The following is a 20,242-nucleotide window of genomic DNA, read 5'->3' on the forward strand; positions in this document are numbered from 1 at the left end:
CTTTTTTTTTTTTTTTGGAAAATATTTTTTGAAGATAACCATCAGAAACATGTTACAATAACATTTTTATAATTCAGACCTTTGATGATAACCAATATAGACTTTTTTAACAACATATTTAACAAGGCATATCTTTTTATAAGGCTATGAAAATTATTTTGGTGGCTCCCATTGGTGAACAAAGATCAGAATAAATTTTCTGAGCAGCTGCTTCTTTATTTACCAACAAGAGCGTATCCAAACTCAAAGATTATCTTCAACTATCTTTTAAATTTTTATTCGATCCTATAAAGCCAGATTGTAGAAATCAATAATCCACTTATATTTGACGTCATTTTGATCAAGAACATACAAACATCTTTGAACATTTAGGACAGACAAACATATAACACTTAAGACAGAAACATATAAGACAATTTTAATGAGTGCACTCAGATGGTTTTGGCCAATTGAATAAAATCTTTTTGTTATGACTAGTCAAAATTTTTGCAGATCAAAATTAACAGAGATCTCTTGTAGAATTAGGGTTAAAGGAATGAAAGCTCTTCTTGACTGTAAATGATTTCCACACACCTTCTCTATATACTTAGTGCTTCTGGTCTTGTATATCTTTCTTTACCGGTTTTTAACAAGATGCAAAAGCATAACTCTTACTTATATAGCTTTCCTAATATTTTTCTGTCTCATTTACTATTAACCTTCTATTTGTGGATGTAAAAAGTAATCATTTACTATGATAGGCAAAGTATGAAAAAGCACATAAGATGGAAAAGCAGGAAGAATTAGCTCTTAGGAGGAGCCTTCACAATCTTTATCTTTAAGGGATTAACAGAGTCTGTAACAACGTCCCACAAAGTAACACCGGAGGATTGTCTTTGGTCCTTTTCACGGCTTGCGTTAATCTGTTTGAGTAAACGCTCCGGGATCCATCGCGGTTGATCAGCGTCCTGCGGAAAGACACAAGCAAAACCCCTTCCCCAATGGAGTAGGGGATCGGGCCCTTTCCATTGTCCTGTAAGGACATCTTTCCAAAGCACCTGTGCTTTTTGGGATTGACACGATCCCCAGTGGCGGGTTGCTCGAGTGTTACCCGCATCATCCAAAAGAAGGAAATTTATAACAAACAAGGCATGATGTAATCTATGCATGGGTGAATAGCTGCCAGAGAGGGAATTCCCCCCTAACTTTTCTAAGGTGATTTTTAAGATACGGTGGGAACGTTCAACCAAAGCTTGTCCCTGAGGATTACAGGGAATTCCGGTGGAATGCAAAATCTGCAATGTGGAGAGGAAAGCGCGGAAGCCAGTGCTAGAATTACGCTGGTCCGTTATCCGTCTTAATGGCATGAGGCTTGCCCATATAGGCAAAGGCATGAAGCAAATGTGCAATAACATCTTTGAGGGCTTCTCCTGTTCTGGGAGTGGCACAAATCATTCCCGAAAAGGTATCTATTGTTACATGGAGAAACTTGGAACGGCCAAAAATGGGGCAGTGCATTACGTCCATCTGCCATAGGGCACTGGCTCAAAGGCCACGAGGATTGACCCCCAAGGAAGGGACAGGTAGATGTACTGTGCAATTTCGGCATTCTTTAACTATGGCTCGGGCTTGTTCTCCGGTGATTTGAAACATTTTCCTTCATGTTTGGGCATTAACATGATGCTATGAAATTGGGCCGCTGCTTTTAGGGGCGGACTGATAAGGTTAACAGGGAATACTCTTGTGAGTGCGTCCGCCCTTGAATTTCCTTCAGCAAGGGGTCCAGGAAGCCCTGAATGTGCCTGTAGATGATGAATAGAAAAGGGGGCGGAACGCCCACGAATGCAATTTTGTAGGCCCTGAAACAATGTTAAAAGATCTCCTTTTGCTAAAATTTTTCCTGCCGTCTCTAACTTATGCACAGCTTGGGATACATAGATGCTATCTGTATAAATATTTATGGGTTGAGAATAGCGGGTTAATGCTAGAAGGACTGCGCTCAATTCAACCATTTGTGCAGAAGCATAAGGTACCTTAACTGCCCAGGCCTCATGGGGTGAAACTATTGCAGCTGTCCCATTACGGGAGCCATCTGTGAAGACTGTAAGGGCTCCTTTAATTATCTTAGGGGAAGTCCATTGGGGAAAATGAACCTATGCCTAGTTGCAAACTGTATGAGTTTGTCTGATGGAGGATGGTTATCAATATCACCTGAAAAATCTAGGAAGCTAAGGAACCAGGAGGTGCTAGTCTGGTCCAAGTACAGTCTTTGGTTTTTATCATAGGGAATCACAATCCTGTCAGGCTCTTTACCAAAGATGGTGACAGCGGCCTTCCTTCCAATCTGACATAATTGAGCCACCATCTCATGGTAAGGTTTGATGACTTTTAGATGAGCATGAGGTAGATGAATCCAATAAAGAGGTCTTTTTTGTATTAATACTCCCGTAGGCCAATCAGGGGATTCACAAATAATTAGGAGAAGTGGGAGTCCTGGTTCATAATAAGATATGAATTGTTCCTCTATGGCTTGTTCCACTATTTTTAGAGCAAAACGGGCCTCCTCAGTTAAAGTTCTGGCGGAAAGAGGGCTCATATCCCCCTCTAACAGTTGGAATAAGGGAGACAATTGAAGGGAGACAATTGATGAGTAGAAGTCTTTAAATAAGGACGCAACCAATTAATATCTCCCAAAAGAGTCTGAAGGTCGTGGAGAGTTTTTAAATGATTCACATCTATTTTTAATTTTTTGGAAATGGTTTTATCTGTACCTAATTGAAAGCCCAAATATTGTATAGTCCTTGCTTCCTGTACCTTTTCAGGGGCTATGATAAGTCCCCAAATCTCTAAACTATCAGACAACTGAGCAAAGGCTTGTATTATAAAATCCGAATTGGAACCAGCTAATAAAATATCATCCATATAATGATAACACAAAACAGAGGTAGCTAAATTGGCTTGTTTTATGGCTTGCTGTACAAAATGTTGACACAAAGTGGGACTATTGGCCATACCCTGGGGAAGCACTTTCCATTGATACCGCATAAAAGGTTCAGAAAAATTTATGCTAGGAACACTAAATGCAAAATATTTTCGGTCCTCAGGATGGAGAGGAATAGAAAAGAAACAATCTTTAGGGTCTATGACTATTAAATAATAATCAGCAGGGATGGCCGCCGGGCAAGGGAGGCCCGGTTGTAATGATCCCACGATGACCATTCTTTTGTTAACTTCTCTCAGATCCTGTAGGAGGCGCCATTTTCCTGATTTTCTTCTAATAACAAAAATAGGAGTATTCCAGGCCGAGAATGATTCTTCTATATGCCCCGCGTCCAACTGTTCCTGCACTAAACATTGGGCGGCTTTTAGTTTTTCCTGATTTAGGGGCCATTGGTCCACCCATACTGGTGGGCCCTCTATCCATTCTATTTTCCTTACATGGGGTGCAGCAGAAACAATGGCCCCTAGAAAGGGTTTCCTAGTCCTAAACGCAGGGGTCGAGGACGGGCCTTGAGAGGCGTCTGGGGTGATCCTGTTTTTCCTAGACCTTGACTAGAACGATAGCCTTGAGCTAACATCTGTTTGGTGACCACTTCATTTGGACTACAAATTAAAGCTCCCATAGTTGCTAGGATATCTCTGCCCCATAAGTTTATTGGCAAATGGGGAACAACATAAGGCTGTATTTCCCCTTCATGACCTTCTTTATCTCTGCAAGTAAGCATCTGGCTACTCTGTCGGGGCGCATTAGCAACGCCAAGTCCTTGCAGTTGGGTGGCTGTCGCTCGGGTAGGCCATGTGGCCGGCCAGTGCTGTTCAGCTATCACTGATACATCTGCTCCTGTGTCTAAAAGTCCTTTAAAGGGCTTTCCGTTAAGTGTGATACGCATCTCTGGTTTTTTGGATGTAATTTGGTGTATCCAATAAGCGTCAGAGGAGCCAAATCCTTTATCTCCTCGTGTGCCACCCACCGCTGGAGTGTCACGGCGGAAAGGTAGGAGCAGCAGCTGAGCTATTCTTTCTCCCTGTGGGATAGCCATAACTCCTCTAGGCGAGGAGGCCGTGATCTGAATTTCTCCTGTATAATGTGCATCAATTAATCCAGGATGAACCTGAAGCCCTTTTAGAGTCCAGCCACTCCGCCCAAGCAACAAGCCAATTGTTCTTTCAGGGAGAGGCCCAAACACTCCCGTAGGGAGGCGCTGTGGGCCCATTTGGGGGGTGAGTACTGTATAGGAAGTAGAGGCAAGATCTAATCCTCCGCTGCCGCTGCCGGGGGTTGCTCGGCACAAATCGGAGACATATCGCCAAGAGTCTCTGGGACAAATTGTTGGAGTGGATAAAAGTTTTGCCTCGCATTTATTGGGCTCCGAGGTCGTGGGCCCTGATTCCCATTTTTTGGCTGGTTGGGAAAGGATGTACTTGGACCTAGAAAGGTGCCATCTTTTGCAAAAAGTGAGCGGCACTCTTTACGTGAATGAAGACCCTTTTGACAGCGGGAGCAAAGCGCAGGTCTGGAAGTTTGGATCCTGGAGGGGCCCTCCCTTTGCATGTGACCTGTTTGGTGACAAGCATGGCAGACAGGCGGTGCGCAACCAGGAGGAGCAGGCCGTTTAGGGCCTCCTCTTGCATTCCGAGTCCTATGTAAGGACTGATAAAATGTTTGGAATGTGCCTCCTTCTCGCGCAGCGCGCTGTGCTGCAGCCTGAGCCCAGGCCACAGTCACTTGTCCTCCCACATCCGCTCAAAGCCGGATATAGCCATTTAAGTCAGCTTTATTTTTCCAGGGCCTAAGGACAGGCTTACACCATTTATTGGCATTTTCATAAGCAAGCTGTGTAACAAAAGGTAATCCCGTCTGTGCATCAGGGAATATCTTTCCTACTCCCTCTAGTAACCTATGAACAAATTCAGAATAAGGTTCATCTGGCCCTTGGCTGATATTACTGAGACTAGTGCTAAGATCACCCGCTGATGGAAGCTGTTTCCATGCTCGGCGCGCACAATTAGCGATCTGTTCATAAACCGGTGGTGCATAGCCAATTTGGGCTTGCATGCTTTCGAACAATCCTTCTCCCATAAGCATGTCATAATTTGCCAAGGCAGCTCCGGCATTAGCATTGCGGATGGCAGCCGCCTTGCATTGCTCGGAGTAATAGGATTTCCACAGGAGGAAATCTCCCCCTGAAAGAACTGCGCGGCAGACCGCAATCCAGTCACTTGGTGTTAGCCAGGATCCAGCAATGGAGTCCAGGATAGCACAAGTGAAAGGAGCTGCAGTGCCATACTGATTTACAGCAGTTTTTAATTCTTTCACCAATTTAAACTCAAGAGCGCGATGTTCTCTAATCGGCCCTTGGGGTCCCTCTACTTGAAGGACGGGGAATAGTCTAAAGATTTCCTCCCCTTGTGCTGCGGCGCATTTGAGAGCCTCTTGTAAAGGAGATGCTATGCTTTGAGACCCATCAGATGTTGTGGGGTCTTTACCATTGGGCTCATTGGTAGGTCTGGCCTCTGAGGCACGAAGAAACCAAGTCTGCTCGAGAGGCATGAAATCTGCCGCCTCAGCTGAAGTTCCTCACTGAGTTCCCGATTAATAGTACGTGACTGAGCCAGGTTTGCCTCCCTGAGTGTGGGGCGGCGCAGAAGGCGGCGGACGCTCAAGTTTTTGTTGAGAAGCCTCACAACTGGGATATAGCGCTGCAGGAGGTCCTCCGGAATCTGGAGGCTCGGGGGGCTCAGGTGAAGGAGGACATTCTCTAGCGTCTTTTTCTGGACCAGATTCAGGGGGCTCTGAAGTCTGAGAGCGCTCCTCTCTAATTTGCTCTAACCCTTCGTGCACCTCATCTAAGGCTTCCGAGATTTCCTTTTTAGTCGGAGTCCTGAGAGCTGCGTTTAACAAAGCCCAATAAGAAAAGGTATTTTCTGGAAAACGATCGGGCTCAGCCACAAGGGCTTTATTCAACTGTTTTCCGACTCTCTCCCATACTTCAGCGTTTATTTCTGCCTCATCACACAGCCATGGACAAACTGTGTCCAGAATCTTAGCAAAGGCCTCTCATTGTGCCCTTTTAACTTTTACTCCTTGTGCCTCCAATAGGCTCTGAATAGAATTTGCTACATACATAATCTGGATTCTGATTGTCCCATAATTAACAATTTCTAACTTATAAAATCTTCTGATGGACTTGACACTCTCTACCTTCTTTCACTTTTTCTTACTTTCTTTTCACTTTTTCTTACCTTCTTTTCATTTTTTCTTACTTTCTTTTCACTTTTTCTTCACAAAGTGAGCGGTAGACTTACTGCGAGGATCAGGCGCAGCGGTCAGTCCTCTGGAGCACCGTCGCTGCCTTCGACCTGGGTCCGGGATTACGTATCCTCATCAACTTTCAGGTCCCTGGTCGGGCGCCACTTGTCGCGAGCCGCGACGTCAGGATCCTGCCAGCAGGTCCTAAACCTGAAAGGACGAGGACAGAGAGACGGGAGGCACTTTTCTTCTCAAGTTCCTTGCTTGCTTTATTACAGAACCTTTTCCTTTTATACTCTCCAGCTGTACGGCACGAAAGTACCACCCACACATTCCAGAAGGAAGTGATAACAATTATTATGAGTTACATCTGCTAGGCAATAGATCAGACCACCAGCTGAACTAGCCCGTTGCTATGGGTGACGGCACGTCCACACTGCTCGGGTGAATCACAGGTCAATGTGGCTGTGCTCTCCACAATGGAGAATCCACAGGCACAGAGGGCAGAGGCCATCTGTATAGACTTTCCTTTTCTGTACATCGAGTTGCAGCTAGTACTACTCCCCAAGGATGTTTAGAGTAGTTGATCCACCAACATGGCCTCTGAGTTTTGTTACTTTGCACAGGAATTTATACGACAGTGACGGTGTAGCAGTGGGCTCGTGACTCATGGTAGGTAGGTGCTCAGCCCTAGACCCAGCGCTTAGGTACATAACTCACTATTGAGAGAATCTAATTGAAGACTTGAGACACGAAGAAGTAGGATCTGGCTGTGTGTTTGCAGAGAGAAGGGTGTGTGCAGTGTCGCCCCACACAGAGGCTACAGGCCAGGTAGTCATTCAGTGGCCGCTTTAAGATGCCCATGAGGTACCAGCTTCAAGGTGGTACCCTAGGAAGATGGGCACCATCCTCCAGAACATGGTGTCTACCCTAAATTAAAGATCATTGTATGATGTTGTGTCCCCAGCGAGTAGATTAACCCAGGAATTAAGTTACATGGATCTGGGTGAGACATTCCAGGGACCCTTTTTTTTGGGGAGGTGTTTTGTTTTTTGAGATAGGGTCTCACTATATAGTTGAGATTGACCTGTAGTCCAGGCTGGTCTCACAGTGATTCTGCCTCAGCCTCCCGAGTGCTGGGATTACAAACGTGCACCACCACGCCCCGCCCCTATTTTTTCTTTACTCATAGTGAATCACTTGGAGAGTTTGATTTCAAAAGTTTGGAGACGCACTGCTTTTCACAGTTAAGAATTCCTCTGGAACGTTGGAGTCTCTTGTAGTCGACCCAGGTCTCAGGTCCCTGTTTGGATGCCAACTGCAGACAAAGCTGAGTTCCAAGCCCCACACTGGGTGCCACCTGTAAACAACCCACTGGGCAGGCCTTGTTTGGTCCTAGACCCAGTGCTGTGTTCCTCCTGACCTGGAGGCAAACGAGGATGAATGAAAAAGAGACACAGAGTCAGTCTAACCTTTGGGCAGCCAAGGCCAGGGATTTAGCTCAGTGGTTCTGCCGCCTGCCTCGCAAGCACAAGGACCCAAGTTCAATCCCTGATACCAAAAAAAAATTTTTTGGCAGCCAGAGGAGCCCCGAACCTTTGGCTCATCTCACTTTTATTGACCCGAATCTGGGCACGAGCAATCAAAGTAGCACAGGATTCATCTGGTTTCCGACATCCTTTAGCGCATGCGCTGGTAACTGACCGCAGCTGCCTTATCTTCCCCTCATTTGCAGTATGCAGTCACCCCTGAGTGCAGCTGCCTCCTGTGTGCTCAGAGGAGGCCAATGAGGCCTCAGTTCTCCGGTCCTTGACAGTCTCTTACCAAAAGACAAGCAGGCAAGACCAGCAGACGCCATGCCGGCAGGGGTGCCTGTCTGTGGAGTGCGGAGGGCGCACTGCCCGTGGGCAGGAATGCCGCTCAGCTCATCCGGGGGTGTCTTTTGAGCCCCTCGTTCAGTTTAACAGGGCTGTCACTGCCACAGACTGAAGAGGGATGGCACGCCCGGGGCTGAGGTCCAGGTCGCCCACTGCCCAGCTGCCTGATCTATTGAGCTACTTGTCGCGAGCTGGGACGTCGGGGTCCTGCCAGCAGGCCCCAAACCTGAGAGGATTCACCGAGAGTAAACACACTGAGTCATGCTCAGATTCAAACAGATTTCTTCTTTATTCTTCTTTTACTTCTACTACTACTCTACTACTACTACTACTACTACTACTACTCTCTGCCACATGGCTCTCACACTTATATCAGGCAATAATATGAAAGTAAAAACAGCTTCAAGGATGAAAAACAATCTCAAGGATAACCGTACAAGGCCACAATTATGGCTCCACAGAATACACATGATTTACAAGAAGCAGGTGTTTTTTCTGGAAAGCGAAACTCAGCTAAATAATGCCATAAGATGGCAGCCGATCACGGCCAATCAGAACTTACAACATAGCAACTCCTTCGCTCAGGGAACTGCAATGCAGGCAGCCAGCTGTCTTGCGGGCAGTCTCCCACACTACTTGCCAGAGGTGAAGAAGGTACAGAAATACCGGAGTCCTCCAGTCTTCCCAAGCCAGGGCATGGCAAGGGCTAAAGAAAGACAAAGAGTACAAGGTGGGCGGGAGTTCAGTGCCAAAGTGGGCAAAGGCGAGACACGGAGCTAGCCGCCAATCCTGGGCACACGGTAGCCAGAGGCGGCATCGGCTCGGGGCGGTCTCGGGGTGAGGACGTTGGGATGGGCGAGGCATTCTTACAATAGTGGGTGGGATGAGACAGCAGGCTACTAAGGAACCGGCCTTCCCCAGGCAAAACCTTTATCTTTTATTACTAGGTTCTCAAGGAACCAGGGTGTCTTCAGCTGACGTACTTTGCCCTGCATCACGGCATCACGAGACCACTGAGGCCTCAGAATTGTGTTCCCACATGCTGGCCTCAGGTGGCCCCAGTTATAGTTTAATTATTAAATGATTCCCTCTCAATCCTGTAGAACGGCTCTCGACACGGCAACAGTGGTACGGGAGAGGGATGGTAAGAATCTGCTAGTGCCTCCTACTCCACTGTCGCGGCAAAGGCTCTACTTTTCCACTAACCCTTTCTTCCTACCACCACCACTAGTACTACAGATCCAACCAGGCTCTCCTGAGTGCTCTACCACTGAGCTACAAACCCAGCTCTTTTGTCATTTTATTTTGATACAAGGTCTTCCTGAATTGTTCATGCTGGCTTTGAAATTGTGTTCCTCCTGCTTCGGCCTCCTGAGTAAGTTGAGGTAAGAGGATCCTGAGTTCAAGATCAGCTTGGACCACATAGTGAGTCCTTGTTTCAAAAAACAAAGCAACTATTGTCAGGATCCTGAGAAGATAGAACAAGGGAAAACCCAGTTTTTTCTTGAATTACTACATAAAAACAAATAGAGCAACTAGATAACACAAAGACTTACTAAAAACACATCCAATAAAATGACGATAAAGTGTGTTTTTGAACCCTTAGTACAAGTGAGTAAGGTGAGTATCAGCCATCAGTCCTGGGCAGTGTGAGCATCTGTGCAGGAAGAAGCGGTGAAAATCAGTGGGGGAAGGCAGAAGGGCAGCCCAGAAGTCAACACTTTCCTATACACCGTAATAAACACGCCGAGAAAGAAGTCAGAAACATAATTACATTCAAAATGGCACCAAGAAATAAAATGTCTAGGAATATGCCTAACCAAGACAGTGAAATAACTGTAATGAAAATTACAGAATGCAGGATTGGCAGAACTAATATTGTTCAAATGGCCACATTGCCTTTGGTAATACAGATTGAATGCAGTTCCCAACAGAACACCCACGTTTTTTACAGAACTAGGAAAAATAACCCTAAACTTCAAACAGAAGCACAAAAGATCCAGAATGGCCAAAGCAATTCGGAGCAAAACAAGCGATGCCAGAGGCATCACAGTGCCAGATTTCACATCAGGAGGCCACACACTGACACAGAGCTGGCCCAAAAATCAGACTTTATGACTTTTGACGAAGGGGCCAAAAGCATGCTGTAGAAAAGACAGTCTCTTCAACAAGTGATGCTGGGAAAACGTCCAAATGCAGAGAAATGAAGCTAGATCCTTATCTGTCAACCTGTACTAACCTCAGACCAAAATGGATCAGAAATCTAGATTTAAAACTGGAGACTGATAAGGGGAAACACAGCCATAGGCACAGCCAGAGACTTCCCACCTGAACAGGACCCCAGCGGCACAGGAGATAATATCAAGAACCAACAAAACGAGACTACTTTGATTTTGTTTCTGCACAGCAAAGGAAGCAGCAATGAAGAGACAGCCTGCAGAATTCGAGAAAATCTCTGCTGGCTACTCTTCCCTAATATCTAGAATGTATAGGTCCAGAGTTCGATCCCTGATACTGAAAAAAAAATTAGAATACATATAAAAAACAGGGCCGGGGATTTAGCTCAATGGTTCCGGCACCTGCTTTGCAAGTGCAAGGATCCAGTACCAAAAAAAGAAAAAAATAACCCACTAAAAACAAAAATCACTAGGTGTAGTGACACAGGCCTATAATTTCAGCACTCAGGAGGCTGAGGCAGGAGGATCACTGCGGGTTTGAGGCCAGCCTCAGTTACATAGTAAGGGCAAGTCTAGCCTGGACTAAATAGCAAGACCCTGTCTTTAAAAAAAACAAAAACCTGAAAAAAACAACACCATAAAACAAAAACAATTTTTTAAAACTCCTAATCAAAAGGAGTGGATAAGTAAGTTAAATACAGAGTTTGAAAACAGCGGGTACAAATGGCCAATAAGTATGAAAAAGGGTGCGATAGCTTTAGCTACCAAGAACATGCAAACCAGAACTACACTGAGATTCCCCCTCACCCCAGTGTGAGGGGCTGTCACCAAGTACACAAAAAACTGAGTGCTGGTGTGGGTGCAGGGAAAAGGGACCTTTGCAAATATGGACCCAAGTAACCACCACAGAAATCAGTATGGCAGCTCCCAGAACGGCTGGAAATAGACCCAGCGTGAATCCAGGCGCACCGCCCCATAGTACATTTCGGAAGGTCAAGGAGAGTGCGCTACAGTGATGCGCTGCGCCTGTGTGCACAGCTGAGTCCTGGAAGCAGCCTGCGTGCCCATCCCCAGGTGAGGTGGTGTGAGGGAGGGGACGGCCGCTCCCCACCTGCTGGGTGTCTGAAACCGAGTTCATGATCTCTCAAGTCAAAGAATGGCGCCGGGGATTCAGCTCAGTGGTTCCGCCCCCTGCTTTGCAAGCACAAGGACCCAAGTTTGATCCCTGGTACAAAAAAAAAAAAAGGTAAAATCAGGAATGAATTGTAGGAACTACAGAGGTTAAGAGGTAGGAAAAATTTGTTGAGGCGGGGAAAAATAGCTTCTATCTAAGAAGAGGCACTGGAAAGTGGGTTGGCCTGACCTCCCCACTTCTAACAGGAGCTGTAGGGGACAAAGTCCCTAGGTGAGGTGGGCACGGAGTGGGAAAAGCCAGTCAACTAGTAAGACTGCAAGTACAGTCGCTTAGGTGATGTTGGTCCGGTGACTACCAGGTGGGCAACACTGATCAACCAGTAGGGTTGCGAGTGTAGATAGTTTAGGTAACTGATTAAATGGGGATCCAGTGGGGAAGTAAGGCACAGCAGCCCTGCAAGGCCCAAACGGGAACAAGGTTTTCAGTAAGGAGCGGGGTGGGTTAGGGTCTTGGCCCCACCAGGGGAGGGATGGGTGCCGGCGTACAATGTCAGTTACTGTGCGTCTCTGGGGAGTACGTGGGTGTAGTTTCTCTGCATAATGCCGACCCGTGAAGGTGCCTAAATTGTTTTTCTATGCTGAGGGCCCAGCTCTGTCCAGCTGCCTCGTAAGAATCTCCACCTCACTTAGCTACCTGCAGTAAGTGGGTCGAGGAAGGGTCCGTACGCACTCTGGAGCGTCAGTCCCACACACACAGCCCGCTCGAGGCCCTCGAAGGACGGCGTCCTGGGCAAGAGGAAAGTTTCCGAAAGTTACACACCACGCGCTTTCTAAAACTGAAAGCAGAGGACGCAGGATGGGAGAGGGCAGGTCGACCTCTGGAGATGCGGAGGGGAGTGATCAGAGCCTGCTCTGCGGAGCTGCACCACCTACGCGCGAGGAGAGGGGGAGAGTTCCACTTCCTCTTTTGTGGAAGAGATTGTGTAGGATTTGTATGATTTCCTCCTTCGGTATTGGCCTGGTCTTTCCTTCGTGGGAAGTTTTAAAATGCAGTCCTTTTCATTTTCTTTTAGATCTCTATAGAAGCCCTGGGTTTTTTTTCTTTAGTCAATATTGGTAATTCCTATTTGTACAATTTTCTGTGGATCATCAAAATTCTTCTAGCTTGTTAGCATTCATATGTACTCATAATATTATCCTGCAATCTTTTTTGTTTTGTTTTTTGAGATGGGGTTTGACTGTGTAGCCCAGGCTGGCTTTGAATTTGAGGCAATCCTCCTGCCTCAGTCTCCTGAGTGCCGAGATCACAGGCGTGTACCACCATGCCTGGCTCTCCTGCAATCTTTACATTTCTACAATACATACAAATAAATGTCTCCTTCCCTCCTGTTCTGATTGAAGTGCTCTTTTTTCTCCACTTAGTTTACCTAAAGATCTGTCTAGTTGATTTTTCAAAAAACAGTTTTAGTTTTCGGTGATTTTGGGTTTTTTTTCCCCTTTGTTTTTGTTTTATATTCCATTGCTCTTCACCTGGTCTGTGCCGTTCTTTTTTCTGCTTATTTTAGCTTTATTTTATTTTTCCAGCTTCTTGAGGTGAAAGATCCAATTACTGATTTTTACATCACTTTTCTTTCTAATATAGCCTTTGAAGCTATGAATTTCCCCTCTAAGCAATGCTGCGGTTTCATTGAATCCATTCTGGTATTTTCTACTTCCCAGCGGGGTGTGGTGGCAGACATCTGTAGTCCTAGCACTCAGGAGGCTGAGGCAGGAGACTTGCTATACTCGGAGGCCAACCTGGGCCACATATCAAGACCCTGTCATGAAAACACAAATTAAAATGCTCTTTGTATAACTTTATTACTTCTAATTTATTGAGTTATTTTATGGCCTATCTTTCATAGCATTCCATATGCACTTCAAAATAACATATGCTCTTTTTAAGTGTAAATTGTTGGATGGTGCTGTTCAGTCTTAAATATTCTGTCAACAGAGAAGGGACAGACTTCCACCTGTAATTGTTGAATCGTGTACGTGTTACAACTCATTTTTTACTGTAAGTATTTTGGGGCTCTGGTTAGATAGCGATACATGTACAATTATTGTATTGTATCTCCCTGATATATTGATTTTTTTTTTTTTTTTTTTTTTTTTTTTTTTTTTTGGTACTGGGGCTCAATCTCGGGACCTTGCGATTGTGAGGCAGGCAGCAGCACCCTGAGCTAAATCCCTGGGCCCCTGATGTATTAATCTTTTATAATTATGAAATATCCTTTGTTGTCCTTTACCTTCTTTTTTTCTTTTTGGGAGGCAAAAGGGCGTTTTTTTTGAGAGAAGATCTCACTATATAGTTCACGCTGGCTGCTCACTAGCCACTCACTCACCCTCCTGCCTCAGCCTCCTAAATGCTGAGATTATCAGTGCGCATCACCACAGCCAGCATTCTTGCTTCCTTTCTTTTTCCTTTTTTGTTTGTTTGTTTGTTTGTTTGTTTGAGACAGGGTCTCACTATGTAGTGGAGACTGACCTGGAACTCACTATGTAGCCCAGGCTGGTCTCGAACTAGCAGCGATCCTCCTGCCTCAGCCTCCCGAGTGCTGGGATGACAGGTGTGTACCACAATACTGACTGGAGTTTAACCTGTTCATTTGTGTCTGCCAGACAGGATCTCACTGAGTCACCCAGGCTGGCCTTGAACTCATCGTGATCTTCCTGTCTCAGCCTCCCGCATGCTGGAACTACAGGCATGTGCCATGGTGCTGGCTCTTATTTTTTATTTTTAAAATGTGTCTCATATTTTTCATTTTGCCTGGTACTGACTTTCTGTCCTAGTCTGACTGCTCCAAAATAGCTCCATTTCCTCTCCTTCCTTTGTGCCAGTATTGTGAAATACACTATCCCTTTGTGAGATATACTCCACCTATATGTGTTATAAACCTAACAACACGATGTTACAATTAACAATCATGGTGTTTCGCAGGAGACTAAGAGAAGATACTTCCTGGTACACAGGGATTTTTTGTTTGCTTGGTTCTTTTGAGACACAGTCTCACTCTGTAGCCCAGGCTGGCTTTGAACTCACAGTGATTCTCCTCCTCCATCTCACCACTCCCAGCTTTATTTTTCATTTTGAGACCAGGTCTCACTAATTCACTAAATTGCCCAGGCTGGGCTTGAACTTGCGTTCCCCCGACCCACCTCCCAGGCTGTGGGATTGCCGCACCACCATGCATGGCCAGGCATCACACATATGTACTATTTCTAGTGCCTTCCTGACTCCTGGAATGCAAGTTATTATGTGGAGCATGTGGGGTCACTTCGTTCCCATCCGAGAGGTACCCTTTCTTACTTTTTTCACTGAGTTTCTTGGTGCTTTTTTCCCCCCCTTGGTACTGGGGATTTAACTCGGGTCCTTGCACTTGTGAGGCAGGAAGCAGAACCACTGAGCTAAATCCCCAGCCCAGTACGTTGTAAGTATACAGTACACCTACATTCATCATTGGGATCTTGTACCTGTGCATGACAGATCTCGGTTCTCATTTTCACCCTTTCTTATGTCTTGCAGTACACACCTGATTACAACAGATTCTCTTTATGTTTGTTTGCAAACATCTACTTTGTTGTTTTTTGTTTTTGTTTCTTTGTGACAGGGTCTCATTATGTAGTTCAGACTGCTCTGGAACTCACTGTGTAGCCAGGCTGGTCTCAAACTCACAGCGATCCTCCTGCCTCAGCCTCACAAGTGCTGGGATGACAGGCGTGCACTACCACGCCCGGCTCTACTTTGCTTTTATAAGTGAAGGGAAGTATTCAAAAAATTCTTGGTTTCCAGGCATCATGGTGCACGCCTGTCATCCCAGCACTTGGGAGGCTGAGGCAGGAAGCTTGCTGGAATTTCGAGTCCAGCCTGGACTACATAGTGAGACCCTGTCTCAAACAAAATGAAACAAAACAAACCTCCCTTGGCCTGGCACCAACTTAAACTGAACTATCAAAGACTCGCTTGGTTTCACCAGATGCGAATGCAGAATTGAAAACAGCTCTGTCCTGATTGGTTCCAAGCACAGCGCAGAGGCTCCCCAGACGGTGGTGCATGCACCCTGGGTCCCTGAGGCTCAGACAGGGTCCACCCAGTTTGACCAGCTTTGTCCCGTGACAGCCTCCAGCCTCCTTCCCTCTTGGGATTCTGTAGGGGATGCTGGGGACAAAGTCTTTCTTCTCTCTGCCTCTTGTGGAGAGGGCCCGGGCCAGCCTACCTGGGGTGTGTTCCTTACTCTTCTCTGACTGCTGAGACGGAGCCCCTGGTCCAGTTAGGGGGTGGTGCGCAGGCTCCAGTCCGCCAGGGCTGCTCCTGGCAGGGCCAACAGCAGGAGCAGCAGGAACCCACAGCACCCAGACTGCCAAGGTCAGCGGCCTCCCAGTGGCTCCAGGTCATGGCCACACCCGCAGTCCCGTGCCACACTCTGGGTGCTCTGGGTGCCGCCGCGGGAGTGCGATGCCTGGGGCCGTGGAGACGGTGGTGTCTGAAGTGGTGCACACCTGTAATCCCAGCACTCAGGAGACTGAGGCAGGAGGATTGCCTCAGGCTGAAGGCCAGCCTGGGCTACATAGTTCAGTGCCAGCGTGCACCTATAGGGAGACCCTGTGTCGGACACTACGATACAATCTAAAAGGACAATCGAGAGCTCTTTCCTGGATTTAGCCTGGATTTCCCTTGGGTAATGGGTGTACTTAAAGCACCACCAATTGTGACAGCCAAGGTTAACCTCTCTTTTTCCTCGGTTCCTCCCCTTCTAATCCTCCAGGCCTTAGTTCAGGCTGGCCCGGAACTCACCACGATCCTCCCTGCCTCAGCTTCCTGAGTGCTGGAATTATAGGTGTGCGCCACCACGCTGGGCAAGGTCATGATTGTTGAACACAGAAAAGGCTGTGTCTAGTGATTAGGTCAAAGGGTTCTGGGACCTATCTGAAGGTTTTGTAATTCGCACAAAATCTCTGGGGCTTATTGACTAATTAGCTATGAAAGACAGCTGGATTTTCCTTTTTGCCCTGTGTAACCTCTCACCTTGTCATAATTAACAGGTTTCTTGTTTGTTGTTTTGTTTTGCTTTTTGAGACAGGGTCACGCTGTGTAGCTGTCTGGTCAAACTCGCTGTGTAGCCCAGGCTGACTTCAAACTCATAGTGATCCTCCTGCCTCAGCCTCCTGAGTTCTGGGGTTATAGGCATGCGCCACCAGGCCCAATCTAACAAGCTTCTTAATGTATCTTTCTGCTCCCACAGTAAGAACAGCCATCATTTTAGACCGAGTGCTTGCTTCAGCCAGCACTGTCGTGCAGCTGGGCTCGGTCAGAGGGACGGTAACCTCTCCCGGTGACTCTCTTTCTCCGCAGTACATGTTCATCTGCGTCTCTCCTGGCCTCTGCTAGGACTCTGCTTTTCACCATGAGAGGCCAGAGCCAGGGTCAAAGTGAAACCCACCTGCAAGCCTCGGGTCTCCTGGTCTGCCCGAGTGCTTTGCCTTGTTTGTATCTGCCCTGGAGAAGGGGCCTGGAGCCGGAGTCCCTCTTCGGGACTCTCCAGGAGGCTGAACGCTGGGAGCTGGACAAGTGGGAAACCCCACCCCGCCTGTCCTTCAGGGGTCAGAGCTGACTGGGCGCTGGGGCTCTCTCGGGAACCAGCACTGAGGTTTCTGAGGCACTTGGGGGAGAGTGACCTGGTTTCCTGGCCGGAGGAGGAGCAGGAAGCGGAGGGGACCCCCAGTGCGGCCGCTTCTGTAAACACGTGGGGGCTGAAGAGGGGTCTTCAGTGACTTCAGTCTCCTCTCCCCAGCTTCTTTAAGTGCCACACCTCCTGGGCCTTCGCAGAGGGGTGGCTTCTGATAAAGAGCCGTGCAAGGCTGAGCACAAGGGATTTCAGACCGGGGTCCCTGACTTTTGCAGAACAGATCTAGCTGCAGAACAGCGCTGTACTTTAGACTGGAATTCTGTGCCCATCTCTCACCACTTCCTAGGTCATACCACACTAAAAGACAGTACTGCAGTAGAAGGGAAGATCAGATGTTTTTTCTCTCCGATGGTCAGGATCCAGTTGTCTCCCCTTTCGAAGGGCCTCATGCTGAGGCTGCTGGGATCCACCGGGTGTTTCCTGTGGGGCTTCAGGGGCCTCTGGGTGGCTTGCCAAGAAATGCTACCAGATGTGGGTCTCAGGCAGAAATTCCTTCCAGGTTCTTGGTGCCTTGGACAAGACACACACAAAAGGTAGTGATGTACATTTACTGAAGGTGGGAAAGAAGCTCACTCTGCAGAATGAGACTGAGCCAGTGAACAGACTCGCAGTGGCTAAAAAAAAAAAAAAAAAAAAATCTGAGACAGTCTCACTAAATGCCCAGGCTGCCTCAGCCTTCCCAGTAGCTAGGATTAAGGGTTGTGTCACAGTGCCTGACTCCATTTGATTCTTTTTTACAACACTTACAAAATGTTTTTCTTTGTATCATTAAACATATTTATTAAATCTGCTTTGAAATCATTGTCTGCTAAACTCAACATCTGGGCCTCCACAAGAGTTTTTTTTTTAATTGTTTTGCTCTGTGGTGGTGGTACTGGTGATTGAACTCCAGGCACCTTACAGTGAGTTAATCTTTGCCCACCCACCCCCCTTTTTTTTTTTTTTTGGTCTTTTGAGACAGGATCTGACTCTAGTTGAGACTGACCTGGAACTCATTATGTAGCCCAGGCTGGTCTCAAACTCACAGAGATCCTCCTGCCTCAGCCTCCCAAGTTCTGGGACTACAGGTGTTCACCACCATGCCTGGCTCTTTGCCCTTTTTTATTTTGAGACAGGGTCTTGCTAAATGGCCCAGTTGCCCATGCTGGGCTTTAATCTGCAATCTTTCTGCCTCTACCCTTCAGCATGCTGTGAATATAGGTAGGCACAGGCTCAGCCATAGTGTTAAATCTATGTGCTTGTGTTTTAGTTTGGTTTTGTTTTGTTTAAGACAGGGTCTCACTGCGCAGTTCAGGCTGGTAGCCCAGGCTTGCCTTGAGCTTGCAGTGATCCTCCTGCCTCAGCCTCCCCAGTGCTCTGATTACAGGTATGAGCCACCATGCCCAGCACCTTCAGTATTGTGAAAGCACTGTCCCATTGTCATTTATTTTCCTTTGTTTCTTTTCCTCCTGCTTTCTTTTTGAGATGGGATCTTATTATGTGGCTCAAGCTGGCTTTAAACTCGGGTTCACATAATGTTCCTGCCTCAGCCTCTGAGAACCTGGGACTACAGGTGTATGCCTCTTTGCCCAGCTCTTGACATCCACATTTAACTCATGATGTACAACATATTTTTGATGTGTATGCATTGTAGAGTAGCTAAATCAAGTTAATTAACAAATATGTTACTTTTTTTTTTTTTTGGTACCAGGGATCTAACTCGGGTCCCTGTGCTTGAGAGCCAGGCAGCAGAACCACTGAGCTAAATCCCCAGCCCTCATATACTTTTTTTTGTGGTGAACGCACTTAAAACCTATACTGTTAGCAAACCAAAACAAACAACAAAAACCCTTTTTCTTTTCTTTTTTCCTCCACTACCAGGGATCAAACTCAGGATCTTATGCTTGTGAGGCAGGAATGGCACCACTGCGCTGCATCCCCAGCCCAACCCCTTTCTTTTTCTCTACTGGGGATTGAGCCCCAGGAATGCTAAGTACACCCTTAGCCTTTTAATATTTTCAGTTTCAAAGTGTCACCTCATTGCTCGGGCTGGATTTCATCATGTGGTCCTCCGGCCTCACCCTTACCAAGTTCTTCCAGCAATTTTTTTTTGTTTGTTGAGTGAGACAGGGTCTTCCTGTGTAGCTCAGGCTAACTAGGGAGCTCATGGTGATCTTCCTGCCTCAGCCTCCCTAGTGCTGGGATTACAGGCCAAGGCCACCACCCTGGTTTCTCCCAGCTATTTGTAAGGACATAATACACTGCTACTAACTATAGTCACTGTGTTGTGCAACACATCTCTAGAATTCATTTCTCCTATCCAGCTGCAATTTTGTATCCTTTGACCAACTCTTCCCCAGAGCCCTCACCCTTTGGCCCTGGGCGTCACCATTCTGCCTGCGCTCCTTTGGGAGTCCTGTACATGAGCTCATGCAGAAAGTTTGGTGACTCATGTCACTCAGCATGCCCTCCAGAGCCAGGCACGTGGTTCCACTGCAGGTCCAGCTGCTCACTTCGGGAGTTTGACTGGTACACAGAGTGGGTGTCTCCTCCCACCCTGGTCCCTGTGTCCTTGGATTTGTGCTCAGTAGTTGGCTTGCTGCATTTCCGTTTCCTCCCCACCCCCACCTGGGGATGAACTCAGGGCTGTTCAGTCTGAGATGGGGTCACGAACTTTCTGTCCTCCTGCATCCGCCTCCCAGTAGCTGGAATTGCAGGGTGCCCTGCACATCGGGTTTGGCCCTACATTGCCCGGGGCCGGCCTCAGAGGTCTGGGTCCCAGGATTCAGGCCACACAGCAGGGCTGTCACCCTGTTCGTGCCAGATGCTGCTGCTGCTAGTTTGGGGTTCCAGATCCTCTGGAAGTGGTCTCCGACTCTGACTTTGAGACCTCCACTTTGACCCTCAGTGGTGAGCATTCCTGAGGTACACTGGGATGGATCTGTCTTCATCCCTGCATCCAGCACATGGGACCTTTCAGGTGAGAAGGTAACAACATCCCATTCTGGGATATTTTCATTTATTCATCAATGATTCATACCTTGTTTTCTTTATTCCTCATCCTTTTTTTTTTTTTTTTGGTTTTTTTTCCCCCCTTTTGTTTTCATCTGTTTCTAAAAA

The sequence above is a fragment of the Fukomys damarensis genome, unplaced genomic scaffold, assembly GCF_012274545.1.
Source record: "Fukomys damarensis isolate Sample0158 unplaced genomic scaffold, DMR_v1.0_HiC HiC_scaffold_33, whole genome shotgun sequence".
NCBI lineage: Eukaryota > Metazoa > Chordata > Mammalia > Rodentia > Bathyergidae > Fukomys > Fukomys damarensis.